We start from the raw sequence: 17,500 nt of genomic DNA, 5'->3' as shown, positions 1-17,500 counted from the left end.
GTAATATATATAATATATAGTAATATATATTATATATATAGATATATATATACTCACACACACACACACACACAAACCACACACACACACACACACACACCACAACACCAGCACCACACACACACACACGCACACACCCACACCACAATCACTGGAAAGGCAACACACACAACAAAAAACACACACACAGCCCACACACCCACACACACACACACCACACAACACACACACCACACAACACACACCATATATTATATATTAATAGTATATATATTAATATATAAATATATAATATATATATATATTATAATATATATATCACATACATCATACACCACCACCACACACACACACACACAACACCACACACACACCCATATTTATTAATCTTTTATATATATAATATATATATATCAAGATATATTATATATTGTATATATCTATATTATATACATTATATATATATATATATATATAATTATTATATATATACCTAATATAGTATATATATATATATATATAACTCTATCTATATCCCTCTATCTATATAATATCATCCTTATATTCTATACTCTATTATATAATCTATACATATATAATCTTGTTCTCAATCTATATACTCCATTATCTCTATATATAATTTCATAATATCTATAATAATAACACACCACACCACCCCACCCCACACACCGAACACCCCACCCCCACCACAGCCCCACACACGCACACACCCACCACACCCACACACATATATATTATCTCTTATATATATCTATATCTACTATATTATATATATATATATATATATATTGGCCGCGCGCGCGCGTGTGTGTGTGCTGATGTGGGGGGGGGTTGTGTATGTATGATAAATAATAACAGGACACACACACCACACATCCCACACCCCACACACACACAAACACACACACACACACATGAACACCACACACACACACCACACACACCACACACCTACAACACAACACACACGACACCCACCCACACACACACACACACATGGCACTACACACCCCACACACACACATATGTGTGTATTTCATGTTTGTACATTCTATGTGTGTGCTTGCATGCACACACCACCATAAATATGTACATACTACATTCCTACATACGATATATAGATATATATATATATACATATATATATATATAATATATAGTATATATATACCTATATATATATATGATATATATATACACATTATATATATGTTGCTAGCACACCACACACAAGTAATAACACACACACAAACACACACACCACACTATATATAATAATATTAATCTATTATCATATACTTATTATATATATAATATTATATATATATATATATAAATATATATTATATCTATATATATGAATATATAACATATATATATATTATATATATATATATATATATATACATATAATACTATATCTTATATATATGAATATATACGTATATTATAATATCTACATATCATATATATTCCTATTATATATGCGTGTGTGTGTGTTAGTGTGTGTTGTGTGTGTGTTTGGTGTGTGTGATGTGTGTGTGGCGTTGTGGTATGTGTGTATCTGTGTATATTTTCCTACAATAAAATACGCTACCTCTCATATCTCTATTATATAATATAGCTATCATCTACTATATATATCTATATATATTATATATATATGCATGCGGGTGATGTGTAGTGGTGTGTGTGGGTGTGTATATATATATATTATATATATATATATATAATATATATATTATATCATATATTATATATATTATATATATCACACGCACCACCACAACACGCACCACGACACACACACAAACACACACCACACACACAACCCACGAGGCCACACTCACACACACTATTATATATATATATATATATATAATATTATATATATATATATATATATATATATATATATATATATATATTGACACAACCGAGCAAAGACAGCTTCCTATAGTGAACAATATAATATAATATCTATATATATAATATATTCTATATAATCTAATATATCTATATACTAATATATGTTGTATATGTAATATATCTACATACACACACATATATACATACCCATGTGTGTGTGTGTGTCTGTGTGTGTGTGTGTGTGTGTGTGTGTGTGTGTGTGTGTGTGTGTTGGGTGCTTGTGTGTGTGTGTGTGTGTGTGTGGTGTGTGGTTGTGTGTTTGTTCCGTGTGCGTGTGCGTGTGTGTGTAGCGTGTGTGTGTGTACATACATACTACATACACACCAACACACACACGCATACACACACACACACACACACAACACACACACGAATGATCGAACACATCATGAAATTTATGTTTATTAAGTCATGTTTTGTAGAGATGTTATACATGTATTTTAATTGCTGGTTACAACATTTGTTAGAGAAATAAACATTCAACAGTATATCCTGACAGCTAGCTTATAGTACACAGACTACTATTGGTAATGCCTTAGTAATGCACTATGGAAATAATAGTCAGAAAAGTAGAATAACCAATGTATTACTGTAATTACCTTACTTTGTCTAGTTTTTTATGAAAACAGGACTATTTATCGGCAACACACAGAAAACCTTACCGTTTTTAATGAAGCAATTAATGCGATTCACAAACACTGACTCCACCGGCAGCCAAAAGCTCATTATTGCATGCGTTTGTTTCCCTTTCCCAAGACCTATTTACGAGCGCGGGAAGTCGCCACCCCAGCGGATAACCTTGAACAGGATCAACGCAGAAAGAGCCAGTGCAAGGGTGTCGTAGGAGGTGTGTTCTCCGACTGGGACCTAGGATAATGTTATTTGATTTTTGAAAGCTTGGGGGGGGGTTTCAGCTCCCAGGCTAAATGATCTATAATGGTAGGTTCTATATATTAACAAGCCAAAAGCGTAACCAAATATATATTATAGTATATACGCTGATATTTTATATATTTTATCATACTCGCAGGTTAAGTCTCGTAATACATATGCAAGGGACGCGCAGAACTGCTGCTAGTAGTTAATTTTTATTTTACGAAAAATAAAGGAGGGTTCTGGATATCTATGTTAATTTGCGTTATATAAAAACTCAACTGATCGAGGCTATTAAAGTTGCCAAAATTGTCTGATATCCGTCTAAAATATTAATTTTCTTCATTAAATAAGTCTGTCATTATGAATGATGGCGTGGCTCGGTTATGTCACACTGTGTCGTTGCGTCCTTGCTTATGAAACCCTCCTTTGAGCCCAGCCCTCTCCCCCCATTCTAACACAAACAATTGAAGATGACAATAGAAAACTTATATATATTGTATCTATGTATAGTATGTTTATCATGTATCTGTCTCGTTTTTTTTATTTTTATATATATATCTTATATATATATAATTATATACTATTATATAGTATATATAATTATAATATACCTTATATATATATAGTACACAGTAGAGGAGGGGGGGGGGAAGAGAGAGAGAGGCAGGGGGGGGAATGAAAGAGAGAGATAGAGAAGGGGAAGGAAGAGAGATCGAGAAGAGAAGGGGAGCAATATATCAGGAGTTGTGGAAAAAGAGGCGAGAGACGGAGAAAGAGAGAGAGAGCGGAGACAGAGAGAGAGAGCAGAGAGAGAGAGAGAAAGAAGAGACTGACAGAGAGAATGAAAATTGAACAGCGCAGTAACAATGGCATTTCACAGACCCAAAGGGCATTTTCATTCAAACATAAAACACATTTTGTATAGAGCGTCAGAACACCGTCTTTTTGCCTTTGAGCAGCCTCTATGCTTTTTCAGAAGCAAACACGCCCCAGAGAGTGGCTGAAGATACAGAAGTGGTTCCTTTTCCAAAGAACAGATGCGCAGGCTTACTAGGGAGGATTAGGCTTGGCATTTTCACAATTAGTTTCACTGTCTTTTCATTATCAGGTGATAACGTAAAGACCTGCTTGGACATTATTCCCCAAGTTTTTTGTATCCAGAATATGTCATGACACCATATAGAGTCATGACAATATTCTCCTGCTGGCAATTACTAGGCTTTTGTTTGGTTATGTGGAAAAGCTTACCTTTTACATGTAAAAACATAACGCGCAGATTTCCCCATCTTCTTCAAAATGTGTTTACAGTAATTTACATGTAATAGATCTATATTATATTTATTTCAAAAGAGATTATCACTCTAAAAAAAAGTTATTTTATGTATTGTTTCTTGTCACCTTAATGCTTTATAAATACAGTATGTATATTTTACTAGTGTTTTACTTTCATACACGACCTGAGTTGTGGCCTTTTAATGTAATATAAATAGTATTTTCCACGTCTAACGTGGCCTCGCCTCGCCTAAGGAGCTTGTGCGGTTCGCTTGCTGAATCAAGCTCCTTTGTTATCATCCAATAAAGATGAGGACCTGTAACCATTATAACTCATATATAACCTGTGAATGGATGCATACACACGCATACAGACACACGCCAACAAAAACAAACAAATAAATCAAACACACACACCCAACACACACCCCACACGGGGGGAGACCACATACACACACACCACACGCATCACACACATATATATTATATATGTTTATATATATAGAATTATAATATATATATATATATATATATATATATTAATATACATAAACAACATTTAGAACATGAGATATGATTACTGTGCACCGGGTACTGTTAATGGCCTGTAATAAATGCGAACATCTACAGCACAGGACTGCCATCTCTGAGCAAAATAAAGTAACTCAATGATTGGGACATATAAGAAACTCGTACCAGAGCCAGAATCAGAACCGTCCTTTGTTGATGCAAATAATTTCACTTTTATAACGTCTCTAATACTGCGAGGGTTTTCAATGTTTGATGATTCATGAGGATTTGCAAGTTGCCCTGTATTCCTTTTTTTGTATAAACAAGACCCTAAAAAATGACATTTGTTTTTTCCAAGTATTCTTGACATGTGAATACCAATAGAAAAAAAAAAAAAGAAAGAAAGAAAAAAAAAAAAAAAAAAAAAAAAAAAAAAAACAAAAAAAATATATTATATAATAATATATATTATATATAATATATATCTATATATATTATATTTGTGTGTGTGTGTGTATATATATATATATATATAAATATAATACATATATCTATCTATATATAAATCTTTTGTATCAACTGCAAATAAGCCCCTCACTATTCATTGGCTATTGGCTATGCGTCAACTATTCGTGAAGCTATCGCGCGAAGAAGAGGGAGATGGGGATCCTCTTTTCCTTCGCACGTCGTCCTTCCACAGCACTCGGCTTGTAAGATTTATCTCAGGAAATCTTCGAAAAGCATATTCAGTTTTATGTGGGTGGTAGTTTCTTCTGAAGAGAAGGTATATTGCATTAAATGGGCGTGAACATTGATATCCCTTGAAATGAGTTAAGTGATCGGTTGAACACAAGACAACTGCACTATAGAGAACAAAACCCCTTCGGGGTTTTAATATAGGTATCAAGAGATAGGATTGAATCACAATCAAGTCGCACAAAAAGTCCCCTCTTCTTTAACTTCAGACGTGTTTAATACTGTTACGACGACGCCGGTACGGATCAGCGACCGCCTCGCTTTCTGCCTACCACACAAGGGCCCATGCTAGGCAGAGCCGTGCTAGTCCACAGAGTCGTGAACACTGAACAGCTCCAAGAGGCACCGACATCACACACATCCCAGAACACCTATGAGGGTACAACCCACTTGGGGCGAGGCAGGGCACGAAAATAAACACAAAATGACAGTCTTTCACTTTATTTACACATTTATTTTACCCCGTACATTTTTCTATAGGCACAATCAGGTGGGAAACCGCATGTCACCATGCAACGATACAGTTTACACAGGGCCAACCACAAAGTTTATCTATCAGGTCACAAAGGGCACACACGAGGTCTTCACAGGAGTCAGCACCCAACTCTTGTCTCTTGGCTTTGGTTCGCTCCGCTCCTCCGCTCCACAGCCAGTTCGTCCATGTTTGCCCCGGTCCCTTTCGTTAACACATGCCCAGGTCATCACTTTTCATGTTAACACATTTTTCGCAACAATACAAAGACCCACTGGCGTCGCAATACCATTCATCTGTAAGTTCATCAACTTGTCAGGGCCCTTCCGTCCTCACCCCCAACCTCTCCCTGTCCACCCATAGTTGTTCATATCATCACTTCCAATCCTCTCCGTGTGTGCGATTATACCACTCTTATGCAATACAACATGGAAACACGGCTGATAATCATCTGGATTTATATAAGCATTTGGCTGATGGATAAATAGATATGGAAAGTAATCTATGTGTATGTTGTGTATATATGTATGTATGTTATGTATAATATATATATATATATATTATATATCTATATAAATATATATATATATATTAATATATATAACGTATGGTTCTATATATAACGTGATGTGCTAACTATATCTTCCTATTTAACTGATTGTCAATTAATCAATTATATCTATATTGATATATTATACTATAATATATATATATTCTATCTATCTATATATATATAAATGGATAATTTATATCATATATGTAATGATATATCTATATAATATATATTAAGGATATATATATATATATACATGATAATATATATATTAATATATATATATATATATATTACATATATGATATCTATATATTACTTCGACTACTAACATAATTCCTCCAAGTATACATGCATGCATATATTTAAATAAACAATATCAGAAACCTACTACAGATGCGCGCATGCGCTCGCACGGACACATCGACTCTTAAGCATAATCATAAATAAACGGCGTGTTTTATCAGTTTTGTTACTGAATGAGTGCAAGTACATTAATGCCCAATATTTCTAATGGAAAAAACAAAAACTGCAGCAAGTCTATCATCACTCGTGTTCATCTCATTGTAACCATCTTGTTTGTGTGTACGACTGACAACAGGCAGTTGTTTCTGTTTGCGATTTTCTTTCTCCTAGGAAGTTAATTCCTTCAATATGATAAGTAAAATCTCTTAGGAAAATTTGGTCGCGTAATTGCTCTCCATTGTCACCGTTTCCACAAAGGATTTGCTTGTTAACGAGGAACATGCAGTTAGACTACAGATACTACCTCCACATCCACGTCTGTCGTCTCTATGTGGAAATGCCAAAGAAGCGAAAACAAGGAGTAGAAGAACTACCTACCAGCTCGTTTTAAAAGGTTAACAGCGAGCTTATCCCATCTATGTCCCGTTCCAACTCCTATAGTTCAATGAAAAATATTTTTCGGTTGTGAGGAGGGGGGACCATGCACATCATTGGCCGGACCTGTTGTCCCTAAGGGCCTGCGGAGGGCGTAGTAAGGATCACCCCGCGATAGCTGCTAGCGTGCCGCTTATCATGAATGCCGGGTAAATCTTAGGTATGTTATTGAGGTGTGTGTGAATGTGTGCTATTTTTTGTTGTGTTTTTAGTCTGTTATTCAACACAGTCATCCACCATTGCAATGTTTTTTGTTCCAATTATTATTATTCCCGTTAATATGCTCTGGGTAACGGGTTAAATTTTCAACGAAGTCCATATTATATAAGAAATATATGCCAAATGGGCAGAGCGAATAAATCATAAAAAAAACACAACATATCTTCGACTGCACAACGGTAAAAATAACAAATAAAATAAATATTGGGTTGCACAGGGGGAGTGGGGTCCCGTTACCTACCGGTAAACCTTAAAACAACTGATTGTGATGTGTGGAAGGTTGGCCATCCCCTGCCGGTGGGCATGATTCGGATGATCGATTCGAAACCACTCGGACTATTGTGTTCAATAGGACAAGGAACCAAAACCATACCCATAACACATGCTGATGTGTTACAGCATTATCGAGTATACTGCTCGTCCTTCGTATTCACTGTCCTTATCCGAAACTTATAACAATTTATAAGAGGCCTTTTGGTAATTTTCTGGAATAGGCCGCCGCCTCCGGATCCGACGATTTTTGGATTTGATTGATTCTTCTAAGACGTCGATATTACACACACACACACAAAGGGAGAGACCACACACATGCGGGTAAGCATACCACACACACACACATACCCACACACACAGTAAAATCACACACACACAACACACACACCACACATATATGTATTAGTACATAATCTATATATATATATATCTATAATAGGAATCGTGCCGCGGACACCCCCCCCCCGCCCTCCAAACAGCTTCATCCCTGGCCCCGATTGCATGGTAGGGCATGACAGTTCCCGGGGTACAATATCAATACACATAGAAACAGGGGTTCGCAATATTGTCTAGTGCAGGGGTGCTTGTGCTCCCTGCAATCCCCCTCCTGGGTGCTGCCGTCCCCCCGCTCCCGCTTAACGAAAACAATATGCTCTACGTAATCACGGCAAGATGCGCGTCCGATGCTCCAGCCTGTGTGGCGTATGCGCTCTCCTGCCTATACCACATGGTGGATTTTTATTTTTTTTTTTGTTTTCACTGGGCGGGGAAATGGGGGAGGCAGCCCACCAATGGGGCCCATTCGCAGGGAAACAGTCCCTGCCCCAGAATAGAGTGACAGATTTCTGTGACTTTACATGCCCTCCTCTCTATCGTGGGCAAGAATGTTGGGAGTTTGGGGATGGGAAGGTCCACGTCTAAGTCCTAACATCTGTGTAATTTGAGGGTGAGTATGAATCACGGTCGTCACGCATCGGTTATGCGCCTATTCCAAGACAATTAACCATAAGTCCTTATTTGTAGCATTCCCAAAACCCTAAAATTTGATACATTGTTTTGATGTATCAATACAAAGTCATGGAAGCCTTGTTTGTGATATGTAAATTTTGAAAAAGAATTTATTTTCATATTAAAAGTAACATAAAACCATTATAAGTACGTAATATGCTGGCATGATTAAGGCAGTTCTTTCAAATGGAACAAGTACCGGCCTACTGCGCGAATTAAACAGTTATTTGTACACAATACCACGCCTCGCCTCGCAAGGCTGTGAACCTTTCCAAATACTCAGATAAAAAAAAAAACTTGTTACATCCCTTTTTTTTTCATATGAAAGTGTATTGCTTGAAGTTTTTATATTATCGTATCCATCTGTCCAAATTGAGATCCAATCTTGCAACAACTGGGTGAGATCTCGTGATCAACAAATGTATTTACTTCATTAGTGGCTGTAATGTAATCAACAAATCGTAAATAATTTTCCTTGACATGTGTTTATCGTAGCGTTTCTCAGGATTTTAAGATATTCAATCCCCGAATAATAATAGCATATGGACTCGCCGCGTTTGAAAATCTTGCCAGATTTCAGACGCCAGTTATTTACTACTTTAGTATTTTACACAGCACCACACACACACACACACACACACACACACACACACACACAAAAACAAAAAAAAACCAACAAAACAAACACACACCCACACCATGGTCCAACACACCACACACCCACCACACACACCACTAGTAAACAGAAGTTCATTATACCAAATAGTTGATGTATATTTTTAGGAGCTTTATATAGAGAGAATACGATATGATTTGCGTTAATTAATATATAAATCCCTACCTGCTACGTTTATTGAAAATCTGTTTGCCAAACGTATCGCGCGTTTTATGAAGAGACAAACCCATAAAATCGAAAAGTTGTTTCGTAAATCCTTGAACGATTCGCATATTCTACAGTTTGCATATTAATAAAAGGTTGGTGTGCATAAAACGCCCTACCAAGCCTGCTGGCAGATGTCGGATTTCTGATATGGGATCTGAAACTTCTTGGTTATGTTTGTCCCCAATCCTGCCACAAAAAATTATCCAATCCAACAATCACGCCGTGATGTTGCCAGTGTTCAAATGACCGATGGCTGGTATAACATTTGTCTTTACCGCTTGGTATGCCTGGAATATGCTGGAAACTCGGGACGGCGGCGAGCGGGTTTGAAGCTGCGAGCGGTGATTCAGCGTGCTTTCTCCTGATCTTAATTTACATAAATTTCCCCTCAAAAGGATAAACGATGTCAATGCTTTGAAATGCCACAGAAATATGTAACTGTGGTTTTAAAGAGAATTCTTTCATAATCCAACCAGAAGCGGGGCAGCCTAACCCATTATGAATTTGTTGTTTTTTTTATAAAATCAAAATATACATAAACGTAGGGGTTCAATATTTCATATTGTGCATGTGTAACGGTACACTCGTGTAATTTATCACTCAAACCCAACAACACCAACAAAGTTGTATTTGTTATAAATTATATTGTATAGTAATTCAAGCAAATATATTTTCTGTTGGTGCTTAGATATTGTTAAGCATACTATGACATAAAGATCTCGCAATGGAATTGCAGTTCTTCCATACAGAAATATCCCTGTCAGGGTTATTTTCCAGATGATGCATGGTTTTTTTGCGCAGATGGTGAAAGCCGAAGTAGTATGGGTGTGAATATTAATACCGATTATTATTTTTAAAACCCTTTGCAGTTATTGTCTAGCGGCTAACAGCGTTTGCGTAGCCCGGGCCACACGAAACCTCCCAACTATGAGTAAGTTACAACGATATATAGAACTTTTCAAGCATAAGTATTTTAAATTCCTCGAGAAAATTTGCTGAATACATACCCCTTTCTGTTGACCTGTTTGAGTTGGGGAGGGGGGGATAAAAGAAGCTTTGCCCCTTTAATTCAACGCATGCGAACACATATAAGGATTACTGGAACAATTTTAACCTGCGCGTCGTAAAAATAATTTTTTGATTGTGAATTTCAGGTCTTCGTTGATTCTGCATTCACTATTTGTTGCCGAAGTCCCTCTACGTCCCCGAAGTGAGGCCTTACGGCTGCAGGATGGCAAAAAGTATTCAGGGAGAGGATTCAACCATTGAATACACGCTCCCCCACGATAGAAGGTACTTTCACTGGATTCCCTTGTTATATTTTGTGCATGCGGGAAAGGAAGCTCATAACTCGATTCAAAACCGCACGGGAAATGACCTTAACTTTTCCACTTTGATTTAGCGTTGCAGCGAAATTAAATTGTGTAATTTGGATGGGACCCCCCCCATTCCCCTTTTGGGGGAAAAATTGGAACCCCGGGCAAAAACCCCAAAATTTTTTTTGGGGGGTTGTAAAAAGGAAAATCGAAAAACCCCAAAGGGATGTGTGCCGGGGAAATTGATTGCGATGAATTTCCCATCTCTTTCTTTCTTTTTTTTGGTCAGTCTTCCCCCATAAATATGAGTCCGTTTTAACGAAAAATTTTTAGTAGAAACCCGCAATGCCATGTGTTTTTTTTTTTAATTTGGTTTTGCACCCTAGCATTTTTCCTAAAGGAGTATAAACATTTTGTAATAATTTTTTCCTATGTGGGCTAAAAGTTTTGTAATTGGGGGGCACACGTATGCCCGGTCTATCTGCGCAACATGAAGAAAATCCCAGATATGAGGAGTTCTGGACTACATCTATGTGGGCCCAAAACCCCATTCATCCCCCCCCCCTCTCTCTCTCTCGCTCTCCTCTCTTCTCTCTCTCTCTCCTCTCTCTCTCTTCTTTTCTTCTCTCTCCTCCCCTCTCTCTCTCTCTCTCTCTCTCTTCTCATCCTATCTCTCTATCTCTCTCTCTCTCTTCTCTCTCTCTCTCTTCCTTCTCTCTCTCTCTCTTATAGGTGTGTTTTTTGTTTCTGAAAAGGGTAGAGTGGGTTTATGTTGTCCTTAGAATGGGTATGGGGAAACATGAACTGGAGAAAGGAGCAAAGGAATAACCTTCCCCCCCCATGGGGTTTGTGCGCCGGATGTAAGGCGCGGATTTAGACGCTTCCTTGGTATTGTTTGTTTGGGTTTTGGTTTCCCTTCGTCCCCGACTTCTCTCTTCTTCTCATCTCTCTCTTCTCTCTCTTCTTCTCTCTCTCTCCTTTCTCTCTCTCTCTCTCCTCTTCTCTTCTCTCTCCTCTCTCCCCTCCCCTCTCTCTCTCCCTTCTTTATCTCTCCTCTCTTCTCCTCTTCTCTCTCTCTCTCTCTCTCTCTCTCTCTCTCTCTCTCCTTCCCCCTCTCTCTCTTCTTTCATCCCTCTCTCTCTCCTTTCTCTTTCTCTCTCTCTTCTCTCTCTCTCTCTTCTCCCTCTTCTCTCTCTCTCTCTCTCTCTTTTTTTCCCTCCCCCTCCCCCCTCCTCCCCCTCCCTTCTTTCCTCCTCCTCCTCCTCCTTCCCCTCCTCCCCCCCTCCTCCTCCTCCCTCCCCTCCCCTCCCCTTTCCCCCTCCTCCCCCTCCCCCCCTCCCCTCCACCTCCACCCCCCCCCTCCCCCTCCTCCCCTCCCCTCCCTTCTCCTCCTTCCCCCAAAAAACAGCTTAAAAAAATTAATTATTTCCAATGCATCTATTGCAAATACTTTCCCAACATGCCTGTGTTTGCAGAGAGGTTTGTTCAGGGGGAGGGGGGAGGGGATGTTTGGCATTTTGTGGCCAGGCGTGTGCCCCTTAATGTGTGATAGAATGTGTGGGGTTTCCCCCCCGCCTTCTTTATAATGCCTATACGAGTGTGGCGCTCTATAACTCCATTTATCTATTTTGGGTTACGTCATCCCAATTCTTTCACCACCTTTTCTCTTTGTTAGGTTTAAAGGATCTCCCTGCCTCTCTGTCAGAGGTCGAAACGGGGAATAAATTACCCCTGTGAATATTTAAGGTTTTTGGGGGTAAAGTATTTCTTAAAATTTACAGAATGAAGGGAAATTTATGTGAAAGGGTAAAACCTCTTGTTTTTTCTTTATCACAATGTAGTCGTGTATTTGTTCTACATTAACATATTTTTAATTATATATAATTAATATATTATATATTATATATAAATATTATATAATATATATAAAAATATATATATGTATATATTTTATATAAATTTATATATATATTATTATATATTATATTTTTAATGTATTTATATTTATTAAATTTCTATGCAGTGATTCAATTTCAGGGTAATGGCACTTAAAAATTTGGCGGACTGACAAAAACCAAATTGCCGACCCTGCATGCTCTTAGGGCGACTCCCCTATTTTGTCCCCCCCCTTCTCCTTTCCTTATCCCGGGAAAGGGTGGAGACCTGTCCCCCCCGAGCTCGACAGGGGACCCCCTAAATCGCCTAAAACGCTATCACCAACATCCCGACTTGTAGAGTTCGACCTGTCACGCCGGAGGACGACTCCGACAACTTTCGGTGATGCCCAGTTTGGGGTCAACGGTAGTGCAGTGTGCCGGGTTTGGCCAAGGCCTGGAGAAGTAGCTCTAGCCCTTGATTTGGGGTTTTTAGCTTTTCGTTCGCACACCTGGGGGGATTTTTAGGGGGCTGAACTTATCAGTGTCAAAGGAAATCCAACCCCAGAAATCTTTTCAAGCCTAATGTGACAAAATGAGTTTTTTTTCCCAGAGTCCGGGGAAACAGCGACATATAGTGTATTTTGAAAACAAGGGAGGGGGCTGCGAGGTTTTTCAGTAAGTGAACTAACGACATTGCTTTATTTTAAATTGCAACAGTACGGCACGTTTTTTATTCTCGTCTAGAGGTTATGTGACCATTAGGGTTCAGTTGATCAGTTGTACGTCAGAGGGTTTCAGGGGCCCAAAGGGAAACCCGGCGGGCCTTTTCCCTCTTGGGATTTGACGGTCTTTGGCTCTTTAGGGAAAAAGCATTCGCCCTCGGCATTTTTTGTTGCAAGGGTTTTCGCAGCATGGTGGGGTTTTTTGGATGAGTTAGTTTCCCTTGGTGTTTTTTTTTGTATGGTGTGTGTGACGCATGGATTTACATGTGTCTCTGCAGATTTATGGGGTGTGTGTTGTGGTGTGTGTGTGTGTGTGGTGTGTGGGTGTGTGTGTGTGTTGTGTGTGGTTGTGGTGAGTGAGTGGTGTGTTGTGTTTTGTTGTGTGTGTGTGTGGTGAGTGGTTGTGTGTGTGTGTGTTGTGTGTGTGTGTGGTGTGTGTGTGGGGTGTGTGTGTGTGTGGTGTGTGTGGTGTGTGTGGTGTGTTGTGTGTGTGTGTGGTTTGGCGATGGGAAATGAGAGAAATTCGAGGGATTGAGAATTCTGATGGCATGTATGGTCATGGGGAACGCTTTTTTCGTAAAATGAATTTTTGATTAAATTTTCTCGTAATAGTAGATGTACCATTTACAATTTTCTCGTTGGTAAAAAAGAAAAATGTCTTTAAGTTGTTTTGATGTCGAGGTTACGTGAATGTAAAAGTGCCTAATATTTCGTTATTTTGGGGGTTTCACAGGGGACAATGCCCGCGTCAGTATAGACATGGATTATGAACCCTTTTGTCCATTGGTAGAAATTAACCGACGTGGAGGAAGTGGGTTTAACTGCATTAGTAGCAACGCGTTGAGGGCGATGAGAAATTAGATTTGAACTTTGAAGTCGTGTACTTGGCACAGAAGTGTATGGAAAATTTTTTTTGTGTAGTCACGGTGCTGTTCGTTCAGCGGTCCTCGCAGTGCGTTTGAACGTACACAAAGCACAGTTACAACGATGCCTTACTAAACTTTTTCGGAAAAAGGGAAAGATTGAATCTTTATGAATGTTACCCCGGTTTTGGAGTGGAGCCCACGCACCCCGAGGGACGAAAAAACGGCCCCCTACGAGCAATGACCCATGAGGCCCCCTGGGCAGCCCCCGGGGAGCTCTGACAGTACTTAAAAAAACTTTCTTGATACTTTCCCCCACCTGTTAAGGCGCGCATTTTTAAACTCCTTTTGTTTTGCAATGAGCAGACCAGAGGCGTGGGGCCCCCCAATCGATCAAATTTTCCTCCTGCAGATAGTCGGGAGGCGGTCCATGGCTAAAAGCAAGCCCGGGGTCGACGGGAGAGCGGACCTGCCCCCCGACCCCCACACTACCTTTACCCCACCCGCACCCGGGCGAGCGTGCGGCGGGGGCTTGGGCCCTGCTACCCGCAGGCAAGGGACACCAAGGCCCTTTGATTCAAGGTGAGGTTCCTCCCCCGACCCCCGGGACGCTGCGAAGCGGGAGGGCAGCAGCAGAAAGCAGGGGGGTTTTCGGAGATGGGGTCTTTACGTACTTTGAAACACGTGTAAGGTACACACACATCATCTCACTCTCATTTTTATTTCTGTTCAGTTCATCACTCACCCCTCCCCTCACAATTAAACACTACACACTCACACATACCACTCAACACCAACACACACACACACACACACACAAACACACACACCCAAAACACACACACAACACACACCCACACACACACACACCACAAAACCAACCCCAAAACGCACCACTCGCCACACTCGACACACCAACACACACACACACACACAACACACACACACAACCACACACACAACACACAACACACACACACACACACACATACATATTAATAATTTTATATATAAAATAAATATTTTAAAAAATATTAAATATTAATATGTGGTGTGTGTGTGTGGGTGGTGTTAGTATATGTAAGTTAATAATATAAATATATTAAAAATATATATATAATAAAATTAATATATGGTGTGTGTGTGGTGGTGTGTGTGGTATGTTGTATGAGTAGTATGATGATGTTGGGTTTTATTATGTATGGTGTAGTATGATGGGGGTAGTATTGCAAGTACACGCACGCACAACGCACGCCGCACACACACACACACACACACACACACACACACCACACACACACACAACACAACACACACACACACACACACACACCAAAACAAACACACAAAACACAACACAACTAATATTTAATATATATTATAATAAACCACACACACACACACACACACCCCACACACACACAAAAACATTTTTATATAAATTATATTTTTTAAAATTTTATATATATATTAAAATAATTTTAATTTAAAAATATAAAATTTTTAAAAAATGATGTTATGAATAATTATATTATATAATATATATAATATAAATATATTGTGTGTGTGGTTTTGGGTTTTGTGTGTGTGTGTGTTGTGTGTGTGTGTGTGTGTGTGTGTGTGTGTGTGTGGTGGGGTGGGTGTGTGTATTTTATATATATTTTATATATATATATATATATATATGAATATATATTATTATATTATATATATGAATATATATATATATTTTATATATATATATTAATATATATATATATATATTATTATATATATATGCACACATACACAACACACACACACCACACACACACACACACACACACACACACACACACACACAACAACACCACACCACCACACACCACACACCACACACACCCACACACACACACAAAGAAATATATATATAATATAAAAATTATATTTTATTAAAAATATAAAATTATATAAACAGATAGATAGGTAGATAAAAACAAATATACATAAAATATAATAGATTGTGTAGACAGACAGACAGAAGATAGATCTGTGTTGTGCGTGGCTTTAGAGCCGAGGACGGGAGGGCCCTCCTCCAACGGCCCCGTCTCCCGCAGGTGCTGGAAGACGACGACGAGCTCGAGCGACTCTCCCCGCAGCCGCCCGGGCCGCCGCCACCGCCGCGAGGAACACGTCAGCTACCCCACCCGGTGTCCCGGGGTGAAGCACACGGCCTGCGAGTGCGGGTGCAAGGTGCAGGCAGCGACTGCAAACACCACCATCCACACAACCCTGAGGGCGAGTGTGCCTGCGTTTGCAAAAGACAGGTATCTCAAGTTTTATTATTTATTTCATCAATCTATTTGTTTTGGTACATGTCAGATATCCTGTGGCTTCCCAAAAGAGAAAGATGGACTGCCCTCCCATAGCATAGTCTGTTTCGCAAATAAGATGTCTATTTGATTGCAGAGACGAGGAAAGTAAATGCGAGGAGCAGAATAGCACGAAATACTGGTAAAACGAGACGTGCTCCTTACTGCCGCAAACCGCTGTCTTGGGCTCAGGAGAATATTCTCCCCAAATCTCCTGCAGGTCTGTCTTGGTCATTAATTTACAGAAACACTGGTAGAGAGAGAGAGAGAGAGAGAGGAATTGTAAAGGGGGAGAAAGAGAGAAAAAAAAAACAATAATAAGTTAATATAGGATTGATCTGTATTTGGAAGCCATTAGCCATTCCTTTACTGCACGGTACTTTGTGTAATAAAATGAACTCCTTCCTCTCCGCCAGGTGCGAGCATCTGGCCGTGCGGAGTGCATCATCTTCGGCGCCGGAGAAGGTAGCGCAGCGTAAATCCCTTCCTGTCACTGCATGCCTCTGAGTCCAGCTCGGACGCGACCCGCCTTTTACAGTGCATGGGGATCCAGTGACGTCACCCTTTAAAAAGTGCTACGAAGCTGCAGTTTGCCGCATGACCTTTTCTTTTTAAAATTAAATTTTTTTCATTTTTTTCGCTGTTCAACAGTCGGATGCTTTTGCTCTCTAAGAGAAAATAAATAACTGTTAATGGTTA

General features: G+C 39.2%; 1 pseudogene; it reads left to right on the top strand.

The window, feature by feature from the left end:
- The window catches only part of LOC119569333, a 20,979-nt pseudogene extending 3,699 nt beyond the window's left edge, over positions 1–17,280 (top strand).
- The last annotated feature ends 220 nt before the right edge of the window (positions 17,281–17,500 follow it).

Source organism: Penaeus monodon, unplaced genomic scaffold, assembly GCF_015228065.2.
Source record: "Penaeus monodon isolate SGIC_2016 unplaced genomic scaffold, NSTDA_Pmon_1 PmonScaffold_1421, whole genome shotgun sequence".
NCBI lineage: Eukaryota > Metazoa > Arthropoda > Malacostraca > Decapoda > Penaeidae > Penaeus > Penaeus monodon.
This window is presented reverse-complemented; position numbering and strand designations above follow the sequence as displayed.